The sequence below is a fragment of the Zingiber officinale genome, chromosome 5A (assembly GCF_018446385.1).
Source record: "Zingiber officinale cultivar Zhangliang chromosome 5A, Zo_v1.1, whole genome shotgun sequence".
Classification (NCBI taxonomy): Eukaryota; Viridiplantae; Streptophyta; class Magnoliopsida; order Zingiberales; family Zingiberaceae; genus Zingiber; species Zingiber officinale.
This window is the reverse complement of record NC_055994.1, coordinates 126,767,031-126,786,984: the sequence shown is the minus strand read 5'-3', so window position 1 is coordinate 126,786,984 and position 19,954 is coordinate 126,767,031.

The window sequence follows — 19,954 nt, the reverse complement described above, 5'->3', positions numbered from 1 at the left end:
TTCTAGGTCAACCCTAGGGATTGCTTCCCTTGTGACATTCTTTGTGACTTTCTTGGACTTCTTAGAAATCTTAGTCACATTTGTTGCAAAAATACTCTTAGGGATGACCTCCCTAGTATTCTTGACTTGACCACTAGACCTAGGGTTTGTTCCATAACTATATGGAACTCTATGATAAGTAGGTACATCCTTTTTGGTTTTAGGTTTGTATCCCAAACCCTTATGACCATTTGATGACTTTGATACTTCTAGACCTAGGTTTTGACTCTTGGATCCTTGTGTCATATTTGTTATTTTTCAAAGAGTCCTCTCTAATTTGTCAAGTCTTGACCTCAAGACTTGATTTTCCTTCCATAATTCTTCAACCTTAGGTTTTTCACTAAAACATTGATTTTTCTTCTTCTTAGGCAAATACTTAGAATCCTTAGGGTTCTTGCCTAAATTCCTATCTACCTTTCTAACCCTAGGTTGAGAGGATTTAGCATGAAAAGCTACATGATTTTCCTTAACTTTATCATTCCTCCTATTTTCATGGTAAATAGCATTGAAGTGATATAAATTAAAACTATCATGCTTTTTACCATAATTTAAAGGGGTAGGCTCAATAAAAGTTACCTTTCTTTTTACCTTGGAGGCTCCCCCTTGAACTAAGCGTCCTCCTTGAGCCTTGACCACCTTCTTCCCCTTAGGGCATTGACTTCGATAATGCCCTCTTTGTTGGCACAAGAAACACACAATGTGCTCCTTGCTCTTCTTCGTTGTGGGGATGGCCTCCTTAGGCTTCTCCTTGCCCTTTTTTGCCACTTGGTGTTAGAGTGTATACTAAAAGCCTAGCTTTTGGTATAAACATTTATCTAGAAATAAGAATCACATTGGTCAAATGTCTACATTTATGATAAATGTAGTTGTTCAATTAATTTATATTGTAGATAACATGGTGTGTGGTGTCACACACAGAGGATCATGTTATCAGTATCTTATAAATTATAATCAGTAGCTCACGACCATAATGGAAAGGAACAAACCATTGGAAGGTCGTAGTGTAATTAGGTATCAGTTTATCTTGACTGTATAATTATACTAGTACACTCAGAGTGTATTGAGTAGGACCATTTGAGGTCGTTTCTTTTATACTGACTTTATAAAGAAACAAAGACCTCGGTTATTATGGAAGTGTGTGCTCTTAATCCTAATATAATAACAAGCACATATATTTGATATTTATTTCTTTAATTTATCAATGGGTGAGATTTAGTTCGATAAATCAATAAGCCCGATAAGTTGGGAAATGGTGTCACTTATAGTGTGTGTTGTTGATTATAAAAGGAAACTGTGTCCTAGAGATACTAGGTTGATAATGTCCTCAAGAGAAGCTCATAAGGATTGTCATGTTAAACCCTGCAGGTGGACTTAGTCCGACATGATAATAAGGTTGAGTGGTACTACTCTTGGACTAAGATATTAATTAAATGAGTTGTCAGTAACTCACTTAATTAGTGGACATTCGATATCTTAAACACAGGGAGACTAACACACTCATAATAAGAAGGAGCCCAAAAATGTAATTTGGGATTGGTGCGGTAGTTCAATAATAGTTCTCTAGTGGAATGAATTATTATTGATAAAATTAAGTTGTGTGTTCGGGGCGAACACGGGATGCTTAATTTTATAGGGAGACCAAAACCAATTCCTCCTCTCGGTCCCTATCATAGCCTCTTATTTATAGAGTACTATATCCACCTATACCCACCTTCATACCCATGAGAAAGGGGCCGGCCAAGCTAGTTTGTGGTTCAAGCTAGGGCCGGCCAAGCCTTGGTTCATGGGTGGCCGGCCCTAGCTTGAACCCAAGCTTAGGTGGCCGACCCCCATTAAATTAAAAAGAATTTTAATTTTAATTTTTATTATGTGGAAGATATAATTTATTACAGAGAATTAAAATTAAAATATCTCTCTTTAAAAAGATCTACAAAAAGATTAAAAGAAAGAGATTAGATCTCTTTCCTTATTTGTAGATTGGAAAGATATTTTATTTTTTCTCTCTGAAAAATTATTCACATGTTGAAAATTAAAATTATAGAAATTTCTTTTTATCAACCATGAAGGGATTTTAAAAGGAAATTTTATTTTTTAAAATTTCCAAAGACAAAAAAGGAAGTTTTAATTGTTGATTAAAATTATCCTATTTGCTCTACATGAGGTGGCCGACCACATACAATTAATTAGGAAAATTTATTTAATTTTTTCTTAATTAATTGTTGTCAAGGAAAGTTAAGGAAATTTTATTATAAATAAATTTCCTTATTTGCCAAAGCCAAGGAATATAAAAGAAGGGGTAGGGGTGCCTTCATGGTGAACAACCTCTATTATTTTTCTCCCTGTTTTCCTTGGTGTGGTGGTCGGCCCTTCCCTTTCTCTCTTCTCCTCTTGTTGGCCGAAACCTATCTTCTTGGTGGAGCTTTTGTTTGTGGCCGGATCAAGGAAGGAGAAGAAGGAGAGAAAGCAAGTCTCATCTCTAGCATCCCTTGGAGCATTGGTGGTGGCCGAAATTATTCATCCTTGAAGAAAATTATTGTGGCCGGCCATCCTCTTCCTTTCTTCCTCTTTTGTGGTGGCCGAAACTTATCTCTTGCTTGGAGTTCTTGTGGTGGCCGGATACTACTTGGAGAAGAAGAAGAAGGAGGAGAGAAAGCTTGTATCCCTTGGAGCTTGGTTGGTGTTTTGTTCTTCGTCCTTGGTGAAGCTTCTTTGTGTTGGCCGAACCTAGCTAGGAGAAGAAGAAGGTGCTTGGTGGTTTCTCATCTCGGAAGATCGTTGCCCACACAACGTCCGAGGTTAGAAGAGGAATACGGTAGAAGATCAAGAGGTTTTTCTACAAGGTATAACTAGTAATTTTTCTTTCCGCATCATACTAGTTATTTATGGAAATAATACCAAATACAAGAGGCTTACGATTCTAGAATTTAGAATATGTTTTTCGATGTTGTGTTCTTTTGTTTTTTCTTTTCCTTGTGATTTGATTGTTCTTTTCGGTTAACCTAAAGTTATTTTAGGAAATTAAATATTAGCTTTCTATAAAAGGTTTTGTCTAGTCGGTGGTGGTTGCTCCCATATCCAAGAAGGTCGTGTGCCTCGCCACGTCAGTACTGGGAACCAATTATGGAAATTAATATTTAATGGAATTAATAACTTAAGGTGATTTGGGTCGAACATGTTAAGTTCCGCAGGAGATCCAAGTCAAAACCTAAAAGAACAAATAGATTAAGTTTTGGATCAAACGTGTTAAGTTCCGCAGGCGATCCAAAATTTAATTTAAAAGAACACATGGTAGCTAGGAAAAGGTTCAGACCTTTGTACAAAATTTTTGTACAGTGGAACCTCTAGGTTTTCCGAGTAGTAACCAACACTTGGCCCTTCCTTTTGGCCAATTTTGGACACTTGCTCTTGTAGTGCCCATTCTCCCTACACTCAAAACATATAATGTGATTTTTATTATTAATTGAGATATTTTTACCTTCACATGCAGGGATGGCACTTGGTCCTCCATGTGATGTGGATGTAGAGGATTCCTCTTGATTCGATAATGATATTCCTCCATTTGATTTGTCTTGACTTGTGGAGGTGGAAGCTTCTTCATCGTCTTCTTCTTTTGACCCAGATGTGGAGACTTCTCCTTCTTCTTGATCCGGTGTCACCAAAAATTGCTCCCCCTCAATCCTAGAGGTGGAGGCTTCATCATCTTGTACATGGAACAAGGAGTATGCTCCCTCCTTGTTCCCTTCATTGCATTCCCTCGAAGATGAAGCTTCTTCTTGGACTTCTTCTTCGGAAGTTGAGCATCTCTCAACTTCGGAGTCCTCCTCTTGGTCTTGCTCCAATGAGTCACCCTCTTTGGATTCTTCTTGGATTGGTGCAGTGGAGGGGATCTCATGAATTGATGTCAATTTGCTCCATAGCTCCTTGGCATCCTTGAACTCTCCAATTTGAGCCAAAATGTGGCTAGGCAATAAGTTGACCAAAAGCTTGGTCACTTTATCATTTACCTCGCTCCTTTGAATATGCTTTTTGCTCCATTTGCTTTTCTTAAGGACTTTTCCCTTGGAGTGCTTTGGAGCTTCGAAACCTTCCATGAGAGCAAACAATTGCTCTATCTCCACCATTAAGAAATTCTCGATCCTTGATTTCCAAAGATCGAAGCTTGTTGAAGCGTATGGTGGAGCCACCCTTGTGTCAAATCCAAGTCCATCTTGGAATTGCATCTTGAAGTTGAGCTTCGTGAATTCTTTGACTTTGATGAATTTGCTCCAACTTCTTCACCCTCTAGCTTTGTTTGTTTTGTTTGCCTCTTCCGGCGATGATTCTGGTGAAGAGCAACCTTTCTCTGATACCACTTGTTGGGACCGAAAAGTAGCAAGAGGGCGGGGGGGGTGAATAGCTCGTCGCGTGCTCGTGTGCTTCGTTGCTTGTTTCTTCAAAGATGTGCAGCGGAAATACAAAGAAACAAATGCATACAACGCTAACAAATGGATTTTACTTGGTATCCACCTCACAAGAGGTGACTAATCCAAGGATCCACGCACACACACACCCTCCACTATGAATAACACTCCTTTATGATAACTACCAAAGGCGGAGAAGCCCTACAACACTCTCAATACAAGAAGAAGGAAAGGGAAACAAAATACAAGCAAATGCTTACAAGTTATGTAATGAAAACCCTAACCCTAACTTCTTGTTGTTGCCCGCCTCTTGATCTTGGATCACTAGCAAACCTTGCTCCAAGAACCCTTCAAGAACTGGCGGTAGAGTGGAGAAGAAGTGTGGAGAGCTGTTGGAGAGGATCGGAAATCAACAGTGCGAGTTCTGCCAAAGAAGACGCACGCCAACGGCCTTTATCTGTGCCAACAGTCGAATCCCGATCGATTGGATTGCTCCCAATCGATCGGGGAGACTTTGGATCGATCCAGAGTGCCTCTGTGCTCTCGGGAAATACCTGGATCGATCGGCTGATCGATCCAGCCTTTATCACATAAAAACGCGCCACCCCAATTGATCCACTAATCGATTGGGGTCTCTGGATCGATCCACTGATCGATCCAGAGGCGTTCTGTGCACTCTGCGACTTGCCCACTCGAGGCTTGTCGCGGGGACCTTCCCAATCGATCGGCCGATCGATTGGGCATCAGCCAATCGATCGGCTGATCGATCCAGACATTGATTTTTGCCCAAAATCGAGTCCCAAGCCCCCAAACCAACATCCGATCAATCCATGACATGTTGGTTCATCATGCCTAGCATCCGGTCACTCCCTTGACCTACTTAAACTTTCCTCCACATCTCAACTGGTCAACTTTGACCAAGCGAGAATTGTATCAACAATCTCCCCAAATGAACAACTGCACCTGCATTGTCCATATCACCTAAACCCAATATATTGTCAAACATCAAAACCCAAACCAAGACTCAAGCTTGGTCAACCAGGTCAACCTTGACCTAAAAGATATTGCACCAATAGTATACAGCTTTCTGTTTTCCAAGAATCAAGTCAAGATTCTTGGATCTCAGTGTAAACCGTTCCAATGCAATCTTCAAATCCTTGACTTGAGTTTTCAGACTGGAATTTTCTTCCTCAAGCTTTTGGACTTTAGTTGAGATTTCAGTCTGAATTGGGTCAGTCAAGGATTTGGAGTTAGTTACTTATTTAAGGGATGTTACCTCCTTTAAAAGTGACTTGATTCGAACATTAGATTTAGCTAATTTATGCATCAAATAATTAATTAAATTGTACAAATGAGAAATACTTACAGAGGGGTTGGGCCCTTCGGAAACGAACACGGATCCATGGCTTCTCTCAGACTCAGGTTCTGATTCGTCCTCACTTCCAGATTCGTTGATTTGATCCCGGGTCATCATTGTAAGAAAACTTGTCTGTTCGAGCTCTTCATCGTCGGATTCTTCTGAGAAAGACTTGTCCCAGGTCACCTTCAGAGCCTTCTTCTTTCTTTGTTTCTTCGCATCTTTCTAGTTCGGGCAGTTGGCTTTGATATGCCCCTTTTGGTTGCAGCTGTAGCATGTTACTTCGAATTTCACCTTTGGTTGGGCCTCCTTGGACTGGATCACCTTTTTAACATCCTTCTGCCCTTCTTCTTTTTGTAGAGCTTCCTCACCAAATTGACGAGTTCGGTCGTGAGTTCGTCATCATCATCGTCCGAGTCTTGTTCTTCTTCTGACTCCGCTTCGGTTCTACATCTTGGTTTTGATTCGCGCGATCTACCTGTACCTGTAATCAAAGCTATAACCTTCTCGATCGATTGTGCATTAACTTGTTCATGCAATTCAAATTCAGCAAATAGTTCATCTAATTTAATTGAAGATAAGTCCTTAGAAACCTTGTAAGCATCTACCATGGATGCCCACAAGGTGTTCCTTGGAAAGGCGTTTAGGGCATACTTTAGGATGTCGTGGTTCTCCACTTTCTGTCTGATTGCATGGAGTCCGTTGAGTAGATCTTGAATGCGTGCATGCAACTGGCTCGCCGTTTCTCCTTCCTATAATTTTATATTATATTATTTATTTAGAATTAGATGTTGAACCTCGTGATTGTTTTGATGTGATCAACCAAGTTAGGTTAGGTCCTGTTTGTTATTTGATCCATGTGTCTAAGTGTGCAGGAGCTTAGGAGCGCAGGAAGTCGAGCAGAAGACGCAGCTAGTGAGAAAGACGGCACGGGAAGGGAGCTGACGGGCTCGGTGCGTCCGAAGGACGAAAGAACTGCGGAAGAGTACACCGGTGGATGAGAAGAACGTGCACGGCGTTCGAGGGACGAGAAGTCGGGACGGAAGCCTGCTCGAGGAAAAGGTCGGGAATTGGGCTCGGGTGAGCCCCATTCCGGTTGGTCGCAATAACCCAAGCTATCGAAGCATCGGAAGCTAAAATGAAGTCAAAAGGAGCTGGAAAGTTAGCTGGAGGCGCCTTCAACGAAGTGTTGAAGGCGCCTATGCTGCCTCCAGGGTTGGAGGCGCCTCCATCACCTTGAAGGCGCCTCAGACCCAGTTTGAGGTGCCTTCAAGGGCATTGGAGGCGCCTCAGACCCAGCTAAAGTGGTCGTTTGCAATCGGATAGAGTTTTATCCGGTCAAACCATTGGAGGCGCCTTGAACCCCTTTGGAGGCACTTTCAACACTCGAGATAGACTTTCCAGGAGCTATATAAAGGCCCCTGGAGCTAGGAAATAATTATTCAATTCTGTAACAACTTCCTAGCAACTTCTGTGCTCTCTCATTGTGTAAAAGGCTTCTCCGTCTTCAGAGAAGGAAACTTTTCTAGTGTGCTTTCCCACCGCCTTGGATTAACAACCCCCTGGGTTGTAACCAAGTTGAATTCTAGTCTCCCTTTTATTTCTTGTTATTTCTTTTATTATTGTTGCTATCTTTTTGAGTTGAAAGTCTTGAGGAGGGTAGTTATTATTTTGCAGGCAATTCACCCCCCTCTTGCCAGCCCCGTTGCACCAACATTAGATCCCTCTTACTTACCTTCGTGTCGGATGTTCCTTCATGTAATTCAATTAGCTTCTCCCACAGTTCTTTGGCGCTCGAGAAAGGGCCAACGTGGTTTAACTCCTCCTTCGTCAGTCCACATTGGAGGGTGCAGGTCGCCTTGGCGTTGGCTTCTACTTTCTTTATCAGAGTTGCGTCCCAATTCTCGTATGGTATTGGTTTGTCGGCACCGTCAGTTGGTAGTTCCAGCCCGGTTTTGACGATTACCCAGACTTCAAAGTGAGTCTGAAGGTATGACTCCATTCGGCCCTTCCAGTAGTCAAAGTCTTCTCCGGTGAAGAGCGGTGGGCGAGCGGTGCTATAGCCTTCTTGGATTGCCATAAAAACAAAATCAACTGCACAAAGAAAAATAGAAAAACTCATCTCAGGACTTGATCCTGGATTAGTAGTGTGGTTTAAAAGAAAAATAAAATATGATCTCAAGTGGTGTTGCACCGACTTCGAGAGAAGAATTCGATTACGAAAACAAATGGATCGGAAGGCGGCAAGAATATCGATTCCGATCAACTTCAAAAAACACCACGAAAATATGCTTGACTGGTGGTTGCACCAAATCAAAGCGACCCCACTCTGATATCAATTGTTGGATCGAGATGCGTTAGAAGGGAGATTTATAGCGCTCGTGGCTTTCACTTTTTGTATCGGAAAACTATCGAGTAAAGCATCAGAATAATAAAGAACATAACACAGAAAGACCCAAGTATTGGCCTAGTTCGAAGCCTAGGGTGACTCCTACTCCAATGCCCACGCTCGTTGAGCATTTACTTTGGGCAACAACTATAATCGCGTAAATAGGATTACAAGAAATGATTACAATTAAGTGCACGGGAACTTATACCGACAACAAGAAATCGTAAAGTCGCAGCTCCAGGTCGTCGGGAACTTGTCATAGCTTAGCCGAAACATTTTGTTAGCAGCGCACTGAAGAAAGATGGCTTTTCAAGTGATTGTTAGAGCTGCTGGTTGAGATCTTCATATAAGGACTGTTGAAAATAAGGGCGCCTCCATCACCTCCAGATCCGCAGCGTGGATCAGCTCCGAAGAAGTCTTCACTTATCCACTTCAGGGCACCTCTAATCCCCTGGAAGGCGCCTTCAATGTCGTCCGAGGTGTCTCAAGCCTCCATGAGGGTGCCTCCAACCTGGCTTCCTGCGCAGCTTCTGCCTTGCACCCGAGGCGCCTCCAAGCTCCATGGAGGGCGCCTCGGGTACTGTTCATCCGAGGCAAACTTTGCTCTTTTGTCCCTACAACATATGTTAGTCCACAAAACAACAACATATCCTGTAAAACAAAGTTATCATATAATAATGACATAAAAATCAATATTTGACAGTCAATGGACTGTTCGGTTCTGACTTAGGATTTCCGACCGGAAACCCTAGGTTGAACCGACGCCTACTGTTCCCTCCGCGGGGAACACGTCCTCACCTACTCCACTCAGGAGAGCATACATGCTGCCAGTCCGATCCTCCAGACCGACTGGACTTTCTACCTAGGATTACCACCCCCAGGACCTAGAGTTACCACCCCATAGGATTTTCCCGCCACCTAGGATTACCACCCCTTAGGGGTTTTCACCACATAGGGTTACCACCCCCTAGGACCTAAGGTTACCGCCCCTTAGAGTTTTCCACCACCTAGGGTTACCACCTCTAGGACCTAGGGTTACCACCCCCTAGGATTTTCTACCTGCCTAACCGTAGTTAGGACTTTCCTGCAAACTCATTCACGCATATCAGATAACAATTAACCTTAACTTTGAATCCTTTGTCATTATCAAAACTTGGGTTCGATCGTCGAGTACTTCCCGCACCAACAAAAATATCCAATAACCATAAGAACAACAACTTGAGAAGAAGTAATGGGCAAAGGTATTTGTACCCTAACTTCTTGAATTTTCACATCACATGGTTTAATACTCCCATTAGTTTCACCATTCTCAATGAACCTAGCATTCCCATTTTCAGCAATTTTTGTAGAATGATTAGGATAATAAATCTATATCCTTTCTTTAGTTTAGTTTCATTTCATGTGGATTATAAATTCTTACTTTTGTCGGGCAGCCCCAAATATATAGGTGCATTAAACTAGGTTTCCTTCCAGCCCACAGTTCAAAAGGATTTTTTTGGATCTGCCTTACTAGGAATCTTATTTAACAAGTACGTAACGGTTTGTAAAACATACATCTACAATGATAAGAGTAAAGGAGAATAACTTAACATACTCCTAACCATATCCATTAGAGTATAATTACGCATTTCTACAATATCATTTTATTGTGGTGCCCCAGGCATTGTGTATTGAGCACAAATGGCATGTTGTTCTAAATATTTAACAAATGGACCAGGGCATTACCTTGAGTTATCAGACTTACCATAATATTCACTATTCATATTAGATATGATAATCTTCACCTTTTTATCTAATTGTCTCTCAACCTCATTAATAATACCTCTTATTCACTGATTGAGATTTTTTATGCAACAAATAGATATAACCATAACGTGAATAATCATTGATAAAGGTCATGAAACATTTGTCTCCACCAAGAGATAGAACATCAAAAGATCCTCATATATCGGTGTGTATAATTTCTAAAAGTTGTGTGTTTCTTGTAGTTATTTTTTTAATTGTGTGTTTTGTATATTTCCCCTTAATACAATCCACACAAATATCAAGATTAGTAAAAATCCAAATCATGAAGGATTTCATTCTTTACTAATCTTTGTAACGATTGTTTTGGATATATGACCCCAAACGTTTACGCAACAAGTAAGCTAAGCTTCCATCTACTAGACCACATTTTGTTCCAACATTATGATGCAAGGTCAGTAGAGTCTCAGCAAACAAATTATTAAGCTTTAATTTGTATAAGCCATCACAAAAAATACTAGAACCAATAGAGTGGTTATTCTTAAACAAACTGAATATCCATTTTCAAACTTAAATGAGTATCCGACTGTATCAAGTTTTGATAAAGAAATTAAATTTCTACTAAGAGAAGGAACATAAAAGAGTTTGAAAAATATCTAAATGATATCCAGTGTCTAAAATCAAATGATAAGTTCCAACAGCTTTAACCAGTGCTTTAACTCGATTCCCCATAAAGATAAACTTTTCATTTGGCTTTAGGGTTTGGATCGTAAGGAATCCCTACATCATATTTTAAACATGAGTAGTACAACTAGAATCAATCCATCATGTATTATAATAAACTTTTTCCAAATTTGATTCAAAACATACAAAAGCACTGAGCTTACATTTCTTTTCAAACCAAGCCTTTCATTTTTGGCAATCATTCTAAAAGTGTCCAGGCTTGTGATAAAAATGACACTTATCATTCTTTTGTCTATTCTTTTGATTTTGGACAGATGACACATTTAACTTTAAGTGTCCATTATTATCCTTTGTATTTTCTTTACCGACTTCTTTTTGGTATTAGGATGACTCATGAAATTAATTGAGTGAACTCCTTGTTTCTTAAGTCTTGCTTCCTCTTGAATAAGCATACTTTACAATTTTGTCATATTCCATTTATCCTTTATAGTATTGTAATTGATTTTGAATGGACCATACTTAGAAAGCAAGGAGTTTATAATAAACTGCACAAGGAAGCTCTCGCTCAATTTCATTCCCACAGAATTCAATATTGCTGCAGTATTCATCATCTGAGTGATATGATTATCCATGGTATGAGAGCCATCAAATTTCATGGTGGTCAGCATACTCATTAATGTCCCACAAAGTGACTTATCAGCAGACTCAAATTGAGATAAATTTTATACAACTTCATAAATTCCTTAACATCATCAATTTTAGGGATTGTTGGCTTAATGATGTCTGCTACAGTCATTCGCATAAACATCAAGCTAAGTCTATTTGATCTTTCCCAAACTTTATGGAAAGATACTTATTCAGTGCTGCTAGTATTAGTAAGTGCAGTAGACTTATCTATAAGAAAGTGCCAAATCAAGATCCAAAATGCATAAATGAAATTAGATTTATTCACTCTATTCAGAAAAATTAAGCTCATTGAACTTCGTAATATACGAGACTTGCGAATGAAGAGCAACAGTTGTTGATGCTACAAAATTATATAGAATGCTCATACTTCAATGCTTTGATTCGCAAATCATAATACAAAATTTAGATAATATTCATATGAACTTTAAATGCATATTGAAGTTCTCCTTTTGGTGATACTACAATACACACACATAATCGATGCTTAAATAAAATTACATATAATAGGAAACTGAAATATCCATTTTCAAACTGAAATATCCTTTATGTGTCCTTTCCATAGAGGAGCGCTTGCTAGACTAGAGGAGTCCTCCGCCTGAATCGAGTAATCAACCTCTGAGGGTTTCACTACTCTTCGTGATGAGTTCACTACTTTTCATAACGAGATGACTACTGGATTTTGGTGAATAGACTAGCAGATGAAGGCCATCCTTTGGGCTTTGCATGTGACTGATCAACCCCCACCTCCACCTACGAATGACGATTAGACATTATTTTATGGGTATAGTTGTACATATTGTTTGCCTAACTTATCTACTTAACTTATTGAGTATACAAGAATGGTAGGTACGTTTTTTTGATAATCTTATGATTGTCCTTGAATATCTTATTAAAAGTTAGGAATGTACACGATAGATTAGGACTTAATCTCTTACTTCATTCTTACTCGCAAGCAATTTTCAACTTCTAGTTCACTTCTACTTTTACTTTTTATTTAAAATTCCAAATTTTTCTAGTTTTTTAAAATTTGTTATGGACTTAGCCTAGTTAGCTAGATTAAGGTACTTAACTTGACTAACCAAGTGAATGTTGTTGTCTTATGATTGCTAGTTGGTAACTTCAGGTTAAACATTTAAGGATGATTTTTAGATGGCTATTAATTTTAAAGTAATATCAGGTTAAGGGGAGGATATATTCTCAAAACTGCTTTAAATTAATTTTAAAAATTGGTTTTAAAAATTGTTTTAGAAAATGTTTTCTGAGTGTGTTTAAAATCACTTTGAAAACCATTATTTGTCTTAGCTTGTTTGAAAATTATTTTCAAAATTGCTTTGAAAAACCTTTGCAAAATATTTTTTCGCAATATTTTAAACGTCTTGCAACTATTTTTGAAAAGTTTTGCAATTATGTTTTAAAAAAATTGTGCAAAAATACTTTATGCCTTGAAAAGTACTTTGAAAAACCTTTTTAAAAATTGTTTGAAAAACATTTTGAAAATGTTTCTAAAATTATTTTCTTTAATTTTTTTGAAAATGTTTTGTAAAATTCTTACAAAATTTCTGAAATTACTTTGACAATTATTTGTTTGAAAATTACTTTGAAGTTATTTTAAAAAATATTTTACAAATACTTTCAAAACTTGTTTTGAAAAATGTGTTAAAAAATTCCTTTAAAAAATGCTTTAAAATTACTTGAAATTTTATTTTGTTTTAAAAATGTTGTGAAAAATTCTTGACAAATTATTTTAACAGATGCTTTCTATAGTGCTTACAAACTTTCGAAAAGTTTATATTGTAAAATAATTGTATTTAAAATCGATTACAACTTTTTGATATTTTTAGTCAAGTATCTTTGACAAATCTTATAAATGCTTCTAAAATTTACTTTCAAAATTTTTGCCATTTACCTTGAAACCTTAACAATTATCTTGAATTATTTAGAAAAAAATCCTCCTTGAAATAAATCTGTAAATTATTTGTTGAAAAATTTTACGTTTGAAAAGTTAATTGCTTGATATGCTTACTTGATCTATTTACATGTTTCATACTTTCTTTTGCTTAGTTACAATTTTTTTTTTTTTTTTATGAATGTCAAATGAGGAGGGTAAGAATTTAAGTTAGAAAAATAAATAAATATGAAAATCTTAACCCTAAAATGATCAAGAGAATAAGACACAAATCCAAATTATTTAAGTTCTCTTAAATCATTTTTGTATTGTTATTTCTTTTTGTATATTTTTTCTAACTTTAATCCAGGTTGGCAATGCATAAAAAAGGAGGAGACTGTTAGTGTAATTAGCACCAATGGTCAAACCTAAGTTTTGATGAATAACAAATGAATTAAAGTTAGATGTGATGTGATCTAATCTTTTTACCAAGTGTGTAAGACTTGATAGGTCTGAAGGACCTGAGACCAAGCTGAAATCCATCTAGGTATATTGGAAATGATAACTGGTGTAGAAGTTTAGATAGGTCAAGAAGTGATTCGATATTTGACGGGAAGTCCGACTAGATCCGTGGGACCTAACAGCTAGCTAAAGTCCAATTGGATCTGTGGACTTGACAACTGGTGGGAAGACCTGGTGGGTTAAAGGCAAGTCAAGTAATTTTACATGGTAATGTAAGTCACTAAAAGAGAGTGTTCCAGTGAGGATGAGTCTCGATTAGAGACTTTAGGTGCATGTCCAGTTTAGGCCCATTTTGAAAACCTAAACTGAGACCGTGACTAGATTCTGGTCTTGGGAAGACAAGATCTAATTAATAATGCTTATAAATTGTGCTAACTTTGTTTTGCAAGTTAAATATTTTTTGTAAGTCTAACATGTTTTTGCAAGAGCAAAAACCAAGTTAAGCCTCAGATAAATAGTGTTTGAGGCGTTGGTTGGTCCTACGAAGATCGTACCGGTTCCACTGTACAAAAATTTGTACAAGTGTCGAACCTTTCCTAAACAACTTATTGTGTTCTTTAGAAGTTAAATTAGAAATCGTAGATAGAACTTACATCATTGATTCCAAATTTAACTTATCTGTTCTTGATGGTTTAGATTTGGATCGCAAGCGGAACTTAACACTATTGATCCAAATCCACCTATGTTATTAATTCCATTAAATATTAATTTCTAAAATTGGCTTCTAGGACTGCATGGCGAGGCACATGGCCTTCTTGGATATGGGAGCAACCACCACCGCCTAGACAAAGTCTTTTAAGGAAAGCTAATATTTAATTTCCTTAAATAACTCTAGGTTTAACCAAAAAGAACAATCGAATCACAAATTCGAAAAACAAAGAAAACACAAACTCAAAAAATAAATTCGAAAAACTAGATCTAATGCCTCTTGTGTTTGAAATTCATACAAAGAAAAATAACTAGTATGATGCGGAAGAAAATTACTAGTTATACCTTCTCATTGTATGTTAATGACCTCGACATCTTCTGCCGTATTCCTCGCCTCGCCTTGGATGTCGTGTGGGCAACAATCCTCTAAGACGAACAACACCCAAAGAGCTTTCTTCTGCCTCCTCTAATATTCGGCCACCACCACCACCAAGGAAAAGAGAGCAAGGGAAAGGAGAGGGAGAGAAGGGGCCGACCACACCAAGATCTCCAAGCAAGAGAATAAGAATTGTTGTTTCATGAGGCCTCCCCTCCCCTTTCTTTTATATTACTTGTCCAAGGCAAATAAAAAAAAACATTTTACAAAAATTTAAAATCTTTCTCTAGTTTTCCTTTTCCATTTTTATTTTTCCCTTTCTTACCTTTTGATTGAATTAATCATCAATCATTAATTGGATTTATTCCTATTGGTCGGCCCCTTGCTTGGGCACCAAGCAAGGTGGTCAGCCACCTTATCAATGAAAAAGAATAATAATTTTTTTTATAAAATTTTATAAGCCCTCATACAATTTTACAAGCTCTCTTCTAATTTCTAAAGTAAGAGTTAAAAAAGGAAAGTTTTAAAAATTAAAACCATGTTTTAAAATTTAAAACTTCTCTTATAAAATTTCCTTTTTTAACATGGTGATAGAAAATTTAAATTTAAAAACTTCTCTTCCTTTTTTTTCTTAAACCATGAGGATGGTTAAAAAAGGAAAGTTTTAAAACTTGTAAACTTTCTTTTAAAACATCTGGCCTAATTCAAATAAGAAAAGTTTTAAATTTAAAATCTCTCTATTAAAACTTGTAGTTTTCTACAAAGAGAAGATTTTAAAAATTCAAAACACCCCTTCTTGTTTGAATTATTGTGGCCGACCCCTACATGCTTGGGCACCAAGCAAAGGACCGGGCCCTTTAAGAGGAGATGTGGTCGGTCATTGCTTGGTCACCAAGCAATGGACCGGCCCCCTTCTTGGACACCAAGATGGGTCTTTCTTTGGATGGACTTGAGGGTTTAATAAGGCTACAACAAGGACCTAGAGGAGAAATTGGTTTTGGCCTTTCGATGAGCTTAAGTATCCCATGTTCGCCCCGAACACACAACTCAAGTTCATCAATAATAACTCATTCCACTAGAGAGTTATTGTTGCACTACCGCACCAATCCCAAATTATATTTATGGGCTCCTTCTTACCATGAGTGTGTTAGTCTCCCTGTGTTTAAGATAACGAATGTACACTAATTAAGTAAGTTACTGACAACTCACTTAATTAATATCTAGCTCCAAGGGTAGTACCACTCAACTTCATTGTCATGTCGGACTAAGTCCACTTACAGGGTTTAGCATGACAATCCTTATGAGCTCCTCTTGGGGACATTCTCAACCTAGATAACTAGGACACAGTTTCCTTCTATAATCAACAACACACACTATAAATAATATCATTTTCCAACTTATCGGGCCTATTGATTTATCGAGCTAAATCTCACCCTTTGATAAGTTAAACAAATAAATACTAAATATATGTGCATGTTTTTATATTAGGATTAAGAGTACATACTTCCATAATAACTAAGGTCTAGTTCTTTTATTAAGTCAGTATAAAAAGAACTTACCTAAAATGGTCCTACTCAATACACTTAGAGTGTACTAGTGTAATTTATTAGTCAAGATAAACTAATACCTAATTACACTACGACTATACTAATGGTTTGTTCCTTTTCATCTTAGTCGTGAGCAACTGTTTATAATTTATAAAGAACTGACAACATGATCTTTTGAGTGTGACACCACACACCATGTTATCTACTATATAAATTAATTGAATAATTACATTTAACAAATAAATGTAGATATTGACCAATGTGATTTCAAAAATAAATGTTTACAAAAGCTAGGCTTTTAGTATACACTCTAACATGAGGCACCTCGGAGGGTCATGGAGGCACTTCAGAGTGGCGTAGAGGCACCCTAGATCCAGCGGAGGCTCCCTCGCACGGATGAACTTTGAGGATAAAGTTCTCGCGGAGGGGAGGCACCCTAGACAGTACTAGAGATGCCTCAGAGTGCTTCGGAGGTGCATCGGAGAGCATGGGAGATGCCCTAGAGCTGATAAAGAGCACAGTCTGCGGAGCTTATCAATACTGAAGTTTTCAAGATTATTTTTACTATTGGAGGCGACCTCATTGAGCTTAGAGGTGCCCTCAATGCTAAAAGGACTATTTGGCTAAGCATTCAAAACAACTTAGTTACAAGCTTCAAATGATGCTTCGACTATGCTTTGCCAGTATGCTACTGCTCCGAGACATTCGACCACTGTCGGCGGACTGACATGGGCATACAAGCACATTCAGATTCTATAGTGTTGGTAATGATTTAATATTGTTGTAAATCTTTCTTACTTGCAAAAGGAAAATATAGATTGTTACACTTCCCCATTTTTCGTACATGTATTTGATTCCCTCTTCTGGCAGTTCCGGAAGAAGTTTGTAGTGGATTACCCATCGATACGGTCTAAGGGATCTTGAGTCTTGGAGTAGGGGTCACTAAAGGCTCCAAACCAAGTAACTCCTTGTGTTTGTCCTATTTGTGTTCTTTTTGTTTCTGTTTCTGTTTCTGTTTTATTCTACTATGCACTTTGATTTTAAAATGAAAAAGATAGATTTTTAAAATCACATGCTTCCCGCTCTTATGTACGCACCGATCCTACACAATCACATCTTTTGACAAATGTTTCAGTTTTTTTTAATTGCTTGAAATGAGTGCAACACCACTTGAGCCGATTCTCATTGTTCTTATTTCTCTTCTCTCGCACTACTAGTCCAAGACCTAGTCTTGAGACATTTCTTCTCATTTATTTTCGTGTGTACAAGATTTATTTTATGGCTCATCAAGAAGGCTACAGTATCACACGACCATCTCTTTTCTCTAGTGAGGACTTCGACTACTGGAAGTGTCGAATGAAGTACGACCTGAAGACTCAGGTGGAAATATGGATCGTGATCTAAACTAGATTCATACTCCCCACTGAAAATGAAGTATCATTCACCTACGACAAATGGGACAACGCCACAAAGAGACAAGTTGAGGCCGACGCTAAGGTAACTCAGATTCTTCAATACAATCTGACCCAAGAAGAGCTGAATCAAATTGGATCGTTCAAAAGCGCCAAGTACCTAGGGAAAAGCTGATCGAGCTACACAAAGGAACTTCCAAAACCAAGGTATTAAAATGTGATTTAATTTTGAATAAATTATATAACATAAAAATACATGAAGAAAAATCGACAAGCCAACTCCATGCTCAAATCCAAGATCTTCTCAACGACTTTCACGCGATCGCTTAGCAAGTTGAAAATCATGATGTTATCAGGTATACCTTCAATGTCTTTCCTAGGAACACATTGTGAGCATTTATGGTAAATGCTTACATATTTTCCAAGGACATCTCAACTATTAGATTAGACAAGTTATTTTCTGAGTTTGAATTACATGAGCAGACTAATTCATACCCTGTAGAGAAAGCTATCATTTTGATTACAAGGCTCTGAAAGCAACATGGACCAAGTTATTGAAAGAGTCGGACGAGGAAGAACAAGCTCAAACAAGCTAAGCACTATCAACACAAACATAAGGAGTCGAGACTGAATCCGAACCCGAGTCTAAGATTGAGTACGAACTTGAGTCAAAGTCAAGCCACAGATCCGCATCTAGTTCAGAAGGTTCAAACCCCACTGTAAGTCCTACGTTAGTTGAAAAATTATACAATATGATATCATATTTAACTTGTAAATTAGCCAAGTCTAATGTCTAGGTCAAGTCACTCTAAAAATAGGTAACATCCCTTAAGAAAAAGACTAACCCAAGTTCTTTAACTGAACAAGTTCAAAGTGAAATTTCAACTCAAGTTTAACAACTTGAGGAAAAAAATTCTACTTTGAAATTTCAAATCAAAGAACTTAAAGAATTATTGGAACGATTTACTTTGGGCTCCAAGTACCTTGATATGATACTTTAAAAATAAATGATAGTATACAATCGATCAGAATTCGAATACAAAGCTAAAACATGATTTAAATTATATATGTATATCATAAATTGAACTGCTAAAAGTCAAGTCCGAACATGAGTTCTTAAATCAAGATTGATTAATCAAGTTTGGCCAAATTAATATTGGATTCCTAAGGGTCAAATTCATTACCAAGATATACCTTATCAAAGTTATGATCTAGGGGAGGCAATAGAAAAACTATTCTTTTGTTAGATAAATTTACATGATTGTTTGATTTATAGCTTTTATTTGCATGCTTATTTTCTTCTCAATTTAGAACGGTTAGATAAAAGACTTGGGCTTGATTGACATTTATCCAACCTAGTACTAGAAGGGGGGGGGGGGGGGGGGTAAGATGATAATACGTTAGAAAAATTTTGTCTAGATAGTCAAGTAGGGCAAAATATACCTACATGGTCTACTTAATTAGTGGAACTAACCAAAACTACCTCGCCACACCTAGACTATTTAGACAAGGGTTTTTTAAGAAGAAAGTTAAGTATATAATTTTTTTAAAAGATTTTGTCTAGAAGTTGTCGTTGCTCCAATACCCAAGAAAGTCCATATACCTCGCCATAACCTGTAAACAAATTTTTGAATTGTGCTCTTAACTGACTAACGATTAAATCTGAATCTAACTAAAATGTCAATCAATCCTTAGAATTCAAACTAAATCTCTAAAGTCAAAATTGACAATCATCTCACAAAGTCTATACAATTCTCTTATTGAAAATCTAAAAATGGAGATTTGAGCATAATTAAAAATTAGTTTAACCAATCTAATTCACTCATTTAATCAGTTAAAATTAAATTAATTAAAGTTAATTAATCTAATTAATTTAACTCATTTAATTAATTTTAATTAATCAAAATTAACTAATCAACATAATTTAATTAAATAATTTTAATTAGTTAAACTAACGTACTTAAATTAACTAAAACATAATTAATTAACTTAAATGATTTGACACTAATTAACAAATAAAACTCAATCAAATATTTTAAAATTAATTAATGACTTTAATCATATCTATTTATTAACTAAATTTAATAAATTTAACTTAGCTTAAACTCAATTTAAACCCACCTAATTAATTCAAAATTAAATATAAAATTGTTAATTAACTTAAAATCGTTAAACCATTTAAAATTTTAATACCTTACCAAATTAATATGCATCATTCAACATAAAAAAGAATGTAGAAAAAAAAAATATACGAGACAAAGCATC